Here is a 10,617-nt window from a genome sequence, read left to right on the forward strand (position 1 = left end):
TCTTCCTCGTGATGGGGCAATAAACACGTAGAGATGAACCTTATGAAAGCGAGCACAAGAAGAGATGGGGGCTGGAGATGGATGTTTCTCCTAAGAGTCCGTAGAAAGCTGTTCCTTATAAATAGAGCCATTGCTGTTATGAAGTACAAAACCACATTGTTCCTTTCTTTAGTTCTGAATGGAGTTGGTTAAGCTTTCAGCGTAAGTGTGAAAAAGGCAAGAGAAAGAAGAACATAACCTTGTTCAGCGACTCTAAATAAAAGAGATTGAGGAGGACAGTGGCACCAGTTATAAAATGTTTAGAATTCATTAATGAGAGTATGTGGTTTTAATTAATTTCTGAACTATAATCTAAAAGGAAGTTCACCAAAGGAATAATATTACAGCAAATTGAATGTGCCACCTCTCAGCATCAAGGAAAATCACAGCAACATCATCACCTCCTTTCAATGCCCAGAAAAAAAGTATTCAAAGTATCAGCATTCATCAGTCATTTCTAACAATGTAATTTCTCTACAGCCTTCAGTGTCTGTCCTGAAAGATGGAAACAGAAGGCCAGGACCCCAATTATCAAATCTTTGAGCTATTACCTATCTGTATGTTGAATTTCTTAATGATTTATGCATGAAGATAGTCCAGGCAAAAGCACACTTCATTACTGGTGTTCATTCATTCATCCATTCATTCAGTATTAGTAAGGATGCCAGATGCATTATCTCCTAGTACGACATTCTGGGAAAAACTACGTTGGGGCTCCTTCATCCTTTAGCACAAATTCTAAGTTGGGAAAAGCTCAAGCAACTTGCTTACAATTCTTTTCCATTTGGAACTCTCCTCTAGCCCCTACTTGACATTCAGAAGGGCAGCTCACATGCAGAAGTCACCTTTAGGCTCTCGTTTGCCACACTAGTTTCACATTTGGGACAGGCAGAAAACAGAAAAAGTAGCCAAAACCAGATGATAGATGAGAATCTGGTTACCATTTTAATTTTAAGTGTGTAATCTCTTTTCTCTTCTCACTCAAAACTTCATCCATTACTACACTGGCCCATTTGAGTCTCTAAAGACTCCAGTGGGGTGACCCAAGGGTCAAGGTGGGGTGTAGAGAGGGGTGTCTGGGCATGCCTGGGTGGCTCAGTTGGTTAAGCCTCTGACCTCAGCTCAGGTCATGATCTTGCGGTTCATGGGTTTGAGCCCCATGTTGGGCTCTATGCTGACATCTCAGAGCCTGGAGCCTGCTTCAGATTCTGTGTCTTCTTCTCTTTCTGCCCCTCCCCTGCTCATGCTCTGTCTCTCTCTTTCAAAAATAAATAAGCATTAAATTTTTTTTTAAATAATAATTTAGAGTAATCTGTCACTGAATTCATTTTTATAGGATTTATGGGTAATTGACATTCTTATAGTACAATAACCTGGATAAATAGTTTCTTAACTAAACATCGGTTTAATGAAATGTTAATGTTAGAAAAAGGATTTTTATATTCTACTCTGCTCATTAAATTTCAAAATTTAGCATATATTAAATGTTCCTGATCCTAGGTATACTGAAAGTTGATATTCTACAGTCTAAGTATATGAACTTAAGCCTATTACATTTATAAAGAAGCCAATAATGAGACTTCCTAGAAACAAGGATGATATCTGTTTTTTTAATGTTTATTTATTTTAGAGGGAGAGAGTGTGTCTGAGCATGTCAATAAGGGGGAGAGTGAGAGAGAGAATCCCAGTCCATAGCATGGAACCTGACTTGGGCTTCAATCCCCCCAACCTGGAGATCATAACCTGAGCCAAAATTCAAGAGTCAGATGCTTAACTAACTAACCCATCCAGGTACCCGAAGGATGATATCTGTTTTTAATATAAAATTACATATGTGAACGGGAAAATTGGTTGGTAGTGGTGGATGGGAAAGGATCATTAAATTTGGCATTTGGTAGTTTAAATTGTTTAGATGCTACTAGCTGGCATTTTAAAAAAACTGAGGGATGCCTGGATGGTTCAGTCAGTTAAGCGACTGACTCTTGATTTTGGCTCAGGTCATGATTTGATGGTCATGAGATCAAGCCCTACGTTGGGCACCATGCCAACAGTGTGGAGCATGCTGAAGATTCTGTCTCTCTCTTTCTCTCTCCTGCCCTTCTCCCCCACTTGTGGTCTTTCTCTCATTCTAAGTAAATAAATAAAGTAAAATGAAATAAATAACAAAATAAAATAAATCTGATAAACAGTTATTGTGACTCCAGGGAAATTTACACTTCCTCATTTGCAAAAGGGAGATAAGAGTCATGTTTACCTCAGGAGTTGTAAGGATTAAATGAAATACTACTATTCCTACTCCTAATCCTACTCCTCCTGCTTCTAGTAGTATTACTAATGCATCACCACAGTGTCTGATATGTAGTAGTTGCTGAATTAATGGTAGCCACTGTTACTGTTGTTATTATTACTGTTATTTAATCTCTGCTTTACAGAGACTAGAACTTCATTACGACTAAGCCTTATCTTTACAAAGGGTAAAGATTTTCTGGTAAAATTAGGAAGGAAATGAGGACAGAATGTGAAGTGGGGAAATAACCACACTAAATGTGCTGATAGAGTTTGGTGACCCAGATTAGGGAAACTGAGTAAGTATATCCACGATCAGCTGAAAAATCCATCAGACATTCCCTGTGGGCCAGCACAGAGGCATCAGGGCTCCACATTAGCCCAGTGCCAGGGCAGTTCACTGGAATTGAAGTTAAATGGGTCCAGTGGGAATCAAACAGTTTGACTTTACTTCTTAGGGAGCCAGAGCACTAGAGGGTGAAAGCCAAGCCCGAGCCAGGGAATGGAAATAGAGTTTATTTCCACGTTTTAAGTTGCATCAGTGAAAAATGATCACCTTATTAACCATGGTCCAGGGAAGGAAGTGGCTATCTCCAAGAAAGAGAGGCAGCAAGGGAAGGGGATCGTTACTGTTCTCAGAACGTGCCTGGCACATAGTAGATATGCAAATAATATTTGTTGATTGAATGACCAACTGATTGATTGACTGACTGACTGAAAGAATGAATGAACAAATTGCCATCAACTCAAGAGCATGGTTTTTAGAGATTATCTCACCCTCCCTTTTGCCTCATGTGCAGACAACAAAGATTTCCCAAGACAAAGAGCAATAAAGAATCTCAGGCATTATGCTGCATTATTCATTCATTCATTCATTCATTCATTCATTCGAGGGCTTTTGTTGAGCCTTACGTATAGTAGCTGTTAAAAAGGACACAGAAGGGGGGGCACCTGGGTGGCTCAGTAGGTTAAGCATCCAACTCTTGTTCTCAGTTCAGGTCTTGATCTCAGGATAGTGAGTTCAAGCCCTGCATTGAGCTCTGCACTGGGCATGAAGCCTACTTTAAAAAACAAACAAAAAACAACAACAACAACAAAAAAGGACCCAGAGAAAATTCTTCAGACTACAAGCTGTGTGGAAGTGTAGGATGGTGTTTTATGAGATATCCATACAGAACAGTTAAGGAAATAACTAAACAATATAATATATATTCAGGGATTCAGAGGAATGGAAAATACACATGAGCCAGAATAACTGTAGAGGTTTGTCTTTCATTTTTTGTTTTTGCTGGGCTTTGAAGAATAGGTGGGGTTAGGATGGATAGAGAGGAGTAGAAAACCATTGCTGCTGAGGGAGGTCATGCATTGTATGGGTATGTTTATGCATGGAGGACACATGCATAGTTTATTTCTGAAACAGGAGATGGGAGGTGCTGGAGGCTCACATTAGTAATTAATGGCAGCTATTAATTGGATAAGGTAGGATATGATAGATGATAGAGATTGCTAGTTGGGGAAATTATTAGCAAGTCTACTTGCTCTTCTGGGTATGAAAAGAATATTAAAGATTTTTGGAAACCAAAAAAAATGACATGATGATTATCCCACTGTTTAAGGAAAATCAAAACTACAGATAAGAGACCACCGACGCAGTGGGGTACAGGTAGATGTAGGGCTTATCCTGGTACTTTGGCTATAGGAAGAAAGGAAAGAGTCAAACAGATGAAAAAACCAGTCACGGTTTTGAACCACCTAAGATACTGGGAAAGTATGATAGCTCCGATGAAAACATGGTAAAGCATAAAGTTTAAGAGGATGTGGTAGCAGAGAAAATGGTCAGGTAGGTGTGACTATTTAGAATTCAAATTCAAAATAGATCTTATAAAAAGAAGCAGGGGTTCTTTTTTAATTTTGTGCCAGAGGGGCACCCGGGTGGCTCAGTCGGTTAAACGTTGACTTCGGCTCAGGTCATGATCTCACAGTTCTTGAGCTCGAGCCCTGCATCAGGCTCTGTGCTGACAAGTGAGAGCCTGGATCCTGCTTCGGATTCTGTGTCTCCCTCTCTCTCTGGCCCTCCCCCACTCACGCTCTGTCTCTTCTCCGTCTCTCAAAAATGAATAAATGACCAAAAAAATAAAAAATAAAAAAATTTTGTGCCAGAGACATTAAAATGTCTGGAGAAAAAAAAAAAAGACTAACTTTCGAACTGGGAGATAGATAAATCTGCCACCATGTGTGGCACTGAGCAAGTCACTTCATTTCTTGTGACCTGGGTTTCCTGATACATCAAATGTGGGAATTGGACACGTTACCCCTGGGTCTCCTCCAGTTCTGACATTCTATGACTCCATGAAATAGGCCTGGCACCTGTTTTCAATTTAAGCTCCAACATGAGTTTCCTTATTCTTTAAACCTGCCTTTCTAGTAAGCTGCCACATTTATTACCAGGCTTGTAGTCATTTCCTTTTATTCTAAAAAGAATATATATTCACTTTTTCAGCTCTAGCTTTTCTGTATTATAACCTCAGAGTGTTGAAACCATTTTGTGAGAACAGCTGCTAAAGTCATCTTTCCGTTTTAGACATGGTCATGGTGGTGAAGCTACACTGGTCAGGCTACCTTTGGAACGCTAATCCCAAGACAGTGGTTTTCCTACTTTGATGAGAATTCAAAGTGATGTTTTATACCATTGGAAGCTGTTTTAACTTATCTGGAGCAGGAAGGAATGCCTGTGACAGCCTCTTATCCTGGACTTCATTATTTCTGCCTTGGGCTTCCTAACCAACTCCTACCATTCCAGCAGAGGCCTCTTTGCGGGACTCAAACGATCTGTTTGTCATTACTCACTCATTTCTTTTTCACTTCTTCTCTCTCTATTCCATTATTACAATATTCACTGTCATCATTATCAGTCATCCAGATTAGTCCATGCTTTCAGCCAGGCACATAAAAAAAAAAATTGAGGCTAGGCATAGAGGAAAATTAACATCCAGCTTGAAGACATTCTGTATAATTTGGGGTGGGATGATGGGGCTCTGACCCTCTCTCTATGTGGCAAAGAGATGTTTCTTGGTGGGTTGGACAAAAGCACAAAATAGCCCCGTGAGACCCCTACAAGTTGTTACTGACCTGTCATGGATGGGGTCTGCAGCACGATAGTCACTAGGGAAGTTTTCCCTTTGTAAATTCTGGATGTTTTGACTCTAGTGGATTGAAATATCATAAAGACCTCACGATAGGCAGCCCTGTCTATAAGATATCTTATTTACGTACCCTTTCCCAGATCCCTAAAACCACCTGATCTAACAACACACGATGCTGTGGAAATACGCAAAAGCATCCAAAGAGAACAATTCTCATCTTAGGCGTTTACCCAGACCACCCACCCACTCACCCTCTCAGCCCATTACTCTCTCTTCTTTGATGCCCCTTATTACATTCCAGATCCCTGTGTCTGCTCCAAGGCTTTCTCATTACATTGGCAGCCCCTCGAAATTCCAGCTCTGGTTTAATGAGTAAGCCCCTCCAAAGGGTTAATATTAAAAATATTGAACAGCACGTACAGCAGGGACACTGAAAAATCAGGGTGCTGACTGCAAACAGCCAGAACACCAACTCACAGTGTGCCCAGTAAATATCACTCTGTCTGTTCTACTGGACTCTGACTCAGCCTTCTCTTTCAGTTCCTGCAAAGAAAGTCCTTCTCTGTTTGAGCCCCACAGGACAGCCACCAGGTGCCCTTATCTATCACGCTCCCTCCCCTCATGAGACAGATAAGAAGGGTCATGTAGCATAAATTGAAGACTGTGTTATCATCAGATCATCAAGTTGCCGTATTTGTGGCTTTACTGATTTGGCAGGTAGGGGTCCGTCTTCTCATTCCTGGTGGAGAAGCATTGCAGATGTCATTGAAACCCCATTCTTGTGTCTAAGTCCTTACTATTTCCATGCAAATAAGCCTGACTTCTGCCACTGACAATAATCTCTTTGACTGCAGACCCTGGAGGATAGAGTCTGCTCTGCCCTGTGTGGCAGAGGGGAAGTGCCAGACAATCAATGTCCCTCCCGGAGCTCGATGGATAAAGACCCCAGGTTCCTGCCTCCTGCGTGGAATAACTCTGAGGTGAACATGCCACCCCCAAACGTGCCACGGTGACGTTTCATTTTGAGCTGAAGGCAATTGAGAAGGAGCAGATGCAGGGAATGCTCTCTGACTTCCTCTTTCCATAAATGCGCTGTGAGGAAGGTGCCCTCTTGTACCAGGAAGAGAGAACATTCTTACCACTGGAGATGGGAAGTTGATGCCAAGATGAATCTGTACAAACAAACTTACGAAAATGACCTTTATCTTTCATTCGTTTCCCCTTGTATTTCCCAGTCACTTTCTCACAGTTTACTTACCCTAGTGGCCCAAACCTCTTTGTCCTTTGTCTTGTCACATCTCTACAAGTTATCAGTCTTTGTTAAACTGGTACATAAGCTCTCAGGGCCATCTTCTTCTGTGAGTCTCCATTTCTTTTCTACGAAGGGTCTCATGCCAGGTAAAGATATTAACCTCAGGTAAAATTTGTGTGCTTTTCTCTTATTAATCTGTTTTTTGTCAGTTTAAATCTCAGGCCCAGCCACAGAATATGAGAGTGTAGAGGAAAAGTCTTCTCCTCTTCAGAAGTATATATTCTTCATTGGTTTCCAGGGCGCCTCCCACCCCCCACCCCCCGCCCCGCCTTCAATATGGGCTTTAGTTCCAGTTGCTCGCAGTTTAACTGGAGGGTTTGAAAACATTACCCTTCATCGCTGCCTTCCCTTCCCTGTCTTACTTGCCCATACGCCTAGCAGCGTTTACCGGGATCACCTTCCAAATAAGGTGATTGTACCTTGTACCTGGATTGCTGCCTTAGAATCTGCTTCTCAAAGAACCCAAACTGGATCAGAGAGGACTCTCTATTTATTCATTTAATTATTTTTGTGCATCCACTAGATACAAGGTATTATTTGGGGATACAGGAATGAACAAATTAGACAGAAATCCCTACACTCAGAGCTTATCATACATACAATAATTAAGTAATTATACGTAGAATGTTAGAAGGTAATAAGGGCTATAGAGAAAAATAAACCAGGATAAAAGGGTTAGGGAGTATAGGGATAGAAGTGTGGGTTACAAATTTTAATAGGACAGTCAAGGTAGGTGTCACTAAGAAAGGAACATTTGACCAAATACTTGAAGGAGGCGAGAAAGCCAGTCATTTCTATATTGCAGACAAATCTTTGCAGTCTAAAGGAACAGCAAGAGTGAAGGAGCAAATGTGTCTCGGGCATTTGAGGAAGAGCAAGAAGGCTGGTTTTGCCTAAACAGTGAGTGAGAGGGAGAATAGCAGGAGACAGAACCTGAGAGGTAACTGGCCAGATGATGTGGGAGGTTGGCAGTCTTCTTGTAAGAACTGAGTGAAATGTAGAGACTTGTGAGAGTCTGAACAGAACAGTGACATGGTCTGACTTGCCTGTTAACAGGGCTACTCAGCCTGCAGTTGGAGAGGACTGTAGGAGGGCTGCTGTGTACGGTTGCAAAGGTTGTATTCTGTATGAGGATGTGTAGTCGCCACTCTGCTCGCCACACTATCTACCCTGTCATGGGGTTGTTTCTGCCTGAAGGAAGGACACTTTTTTTCTATTTCTCATGAAGCTGCCATATCAGCTAGTAAGTGGCTGACTAGGGGGGTAGGGACAGGAGAACAGAGAACAGTGGATGAAAATAATAACACACGACTGAAATCTTCTAGAGCAGAGATGATGCTCTTCTAGAGCAGCAAGGTGGTAGCAAGGGAGGTGGTGAGAAGTGCCTCCATTCTGGGCATATTGAAGATAAAGTCAACAAGATGTCACCAGAGATTAGAAATGGATTTATTAGTTCTCTATCATTGCTATAACAAAGCACCACAAACTTAGTGGCTTCAAACAACATAAACTTACTATTTTACAATTCTGGAGGTCAGAAGCCTAAAATCAGTTTCAGTGAGCTGAAGTCAATGTGTTGGCAAGACTGTGTCAGTCTGGAGGCTGAGGGGAAAATCCTTTCCTTGCCTTTTTCAGCTTCTAAAATCTGCCTATATTCCTTGGCTTGTGGCCCCTTTCTCCATCTTCAAAGTGCACCACACCAAACTCTACTTCCATTATTGGATCTCCTCTCCTGCCTCTGCCTCTGCCTGTGTCCCTCTTGTAAGGACCATTGTGATTATACTGGGCACCTAGGTAACCCAAGATAATCTTTCCATTTCAAAATCTAATTTAGATACATCTGCAAAGTCTCTTTTGCTATAAAATGTTCTGGAGATTAGGGCATGGAGCTAGTTGGGGTCCCCATATTTAACCTACCACTTGGAGCGTGAGAAGAAAGCTCAAGTTTATGTTTTTGGCTTGAACGTCTGGAAGGATGCAGTTGCCATTGCAAGTAGACCGGTTTGCTGAGAGTGCTGAGGGCAGAGAAGAGCAGGTTTTCAGCATGAATATTTTAATTTTGAGATGCATCCATTAGATGTTCATGGTGGTTTTTTGATGTATCAACTTGGCTAAGCTATAGCTACCAGTTGTTCATTCAAACATTAATCTGAGTGTTGCTCTGAAGGTTTTGTAGATGTGAGTAAAGTCCATAACTGAGTGACTTCAAGAGGGAGATTATCCTGGATCTTCTGGATGGGCCTGACTCAGTCAGTTGAAAGGCCTCAAGAGCAGAGTTGAGGCCTCCCTTGGGAAGAAATTCCTCCTGTGTCCTGCAGCTTCAGTGTGGGCAGGAGAGTTCCAGCCTGCCCTTCCTGGAAGCCTGCCTTGTGGTTTTAAGACTTCTCTAGCCAGACCCCACAGTCGTACTTAAGCCAATTCTTTGCCATGTATCTCTTAATGTGTGTCTCCTACTGGTTCTTTTCTCCAGGTGAACTCTGACTGATATATGTGAGGAGGAAATAGGATAGATGAGTGTGGAGTTCAAAAGGCAGAATAATAACGAATAACAAAGTTATGCAATCAGTGGAGAAGTGTATGCAGAAGCTTCATTCAGAAAGGGGTAAGAATCCAGGGCATAAAGTTCTGTTTGCTTTGGCTTAAATGCCTGTCTGGCCTCTGGCTTTTTTAGGCAAAGTAAGACATGAGATAAAGGTGGAAGTCTGGAGTAACAAGGTGGGAAAGGAAGGAGGGAAAGTGATTAAGGGGGTGGGATGGGATTCTAGTTGTTCATATGAGGAAGACTCCATAATAGACCAAAAAGAGTTTCAGTGGGAAGGCTAAGGAAATGTTTTCAATTTTCTCTAAATACAATGAGTATGTGCATAATTAGCTATAAGAAAGATTAGATTAGGGGCACCTGGGTGGCTCAGTCGGTTAAGTGCCCATCTCTTGATTTCTGCTCAGGTCATGATCTCATGGTTTGTGAGTATGAGCCCCAAATCTGGTTCTGCACTGACAGCATGAAGCCTGCATGGCTTTCTCACCCTCTCCCCCCACCACCCCACACTCATGCACTTGCCCTCTCTCTCAAAACAAATAAATCTATATTTTTAAAAAAGAAAGATTAGATTATTTCTGGTAATCACAGAAACCCTGCATTCATTTACATATCATGAAGTGAAATGGCAGGTTGTACTTAAATATGTTCCTTAGGGGTAGAGTCTGTGCAAAGGAAAATGGAGGTTTGAACTTGGAGTGATGAGAAGGAATGATTGCAGTAGGAGGAGTTAGAAATGGCCCAGTTAGACAACTACTAATTAAACGTGAATAGTGAGCAGGGAGAACAACTCTTGTTCTCTCCAGTCCTCAGGAGCTAACCAAAGAAGTATGGAGCCATGTAACATTCTGGATCCAGGTATCTGGGGCATCCAAAGGGAGAGATCTGGGGTCCAGGCTACAGGAGAGTTTGTTGCTGAGGAGTAAACAGTCCTTTGATACCAGGAAGAGTTGGGCCAGGAAGGACACTGTAGCAGGAACTTAGATGGGAAAAAGAAAGCATCTAAGGGCTGAGATTTAAGGTCGACTGAGTGGGACACCACGTGGGTAAGGCCGAGCAGATGGGAACACTGGGAGCGTGATGGTGGCAGAAGAGGAGGTGAGGAGAGCTCCACAGGCTGGGGCAGTACCTCCTCCCTTCATGCAGCTCTTCCACTGTGTGTTCCATTGTGCCCTCCACCTGGGGATCTCTGCAGGGTAAGGGCAAACTTGGTATGTCAGGGCCCCAGGGCGAAAGCTAGGCAACAGGTTGCCAGGAGGGAGACAATGAGTTTAGTTTTCCATGCGTTCAGTCTGAGG

This window comes from Panthera leo, chromosome B1 (genome assembly GCF_018350215.1).
Source record: "Panthera leo isolate Ple1 chromosome B1, P.leo_Ple1_pat1.1, whole genome shotgun sequence".
NCBI lineage: Eukaryota > Metazoa > Chordata > Mammalia > Carnivora > Felidae > Panthera > Panthera leo.